The following is an 833-nucleotide window of genomic DNA, read 5'->3' as shown; positions in this document are numbered from 1 at the left end:
CTGATGGAACTAACCTTCCTGGATGTTTAACAGACATACTTTGAGGCCTATACTAATTTGGTCAGAGGGACATAAAGGACAGTTTTTGCTCCTTGCCCTCCTAGGCCGACTAGTTCCAAGTGACTATGAACATCTCCCAAAATGTGCTGTAATTGTGGTGGGTCATTTGTCCTCTTGATCAAGGAGGCCGAGGAGACCCCACAAGATGGAAATGAACCAGTGTCCAGTCTACAAAGAGGAGGGTCAACACAAAGGAATTATTTCCTCCATGCTTCCAAGCGAAACCAGCCATGGTCGAGCAGAACCTTTGACTTATCTTCACATAGACAGAACTGGTAAAAGAAAGGGACCAGGGGCTCCTCCCAAGCCCATGAGTAACAGATCCTCAAAGGACATTAAGAGAAAAAATAAATTGGTTTATCTGGGCCAACTATATGGCCTTAAACACCCAAAAAGAAAGTATAACCAAAGATTAAAGGGGCCAAAATAATTTTTAAGAGTCCATATGTATAGCTAAAGGCTACATAACAAGTAACAATGCAAGATAGGAGATATCTTCTTTTGAGTTTTTGGCCTGGGTGGCCCAAGGGACTCCTGATAGTAACCCAGCATAGAACTGGGAAAATGAACAGCAGACCCCAATCTTATCTAAAGGAATATTGACAACTGATTGCTGCTAGATGAGGAACAGCTGACCTTCCTAAAGCAAAGACCTCTAGATAGGCTGACTAGATTCACCAGATGGACAAGTAGTGGGGAACGGCTGGGGGTGCCAACATCACAGTGGACAGTAGCAGGGATAACAGAGTATAAGGGCTCTAATCGGGGGAGGA

The sequence above is a fragment of the Nannospalax galili genome, unplaced genomic scaffold (assembly GCF_000622305.1).
Source record: "Nannospalax galili isolate Female #2095 unplaced genomic scaffold, S.galili_v1.0 scaffold1448, whole genome shotgun sequence".
In the NCBI taxonomy this organism is placed as follows: Eukaryota; Metazoa; Chordata; class Mammalia; order Rodentia; family Spalacidae; genus Nannospalax; species Nannospalax galili.
This window is presented reverse-complemented; position numbering follows the sequence as displayed.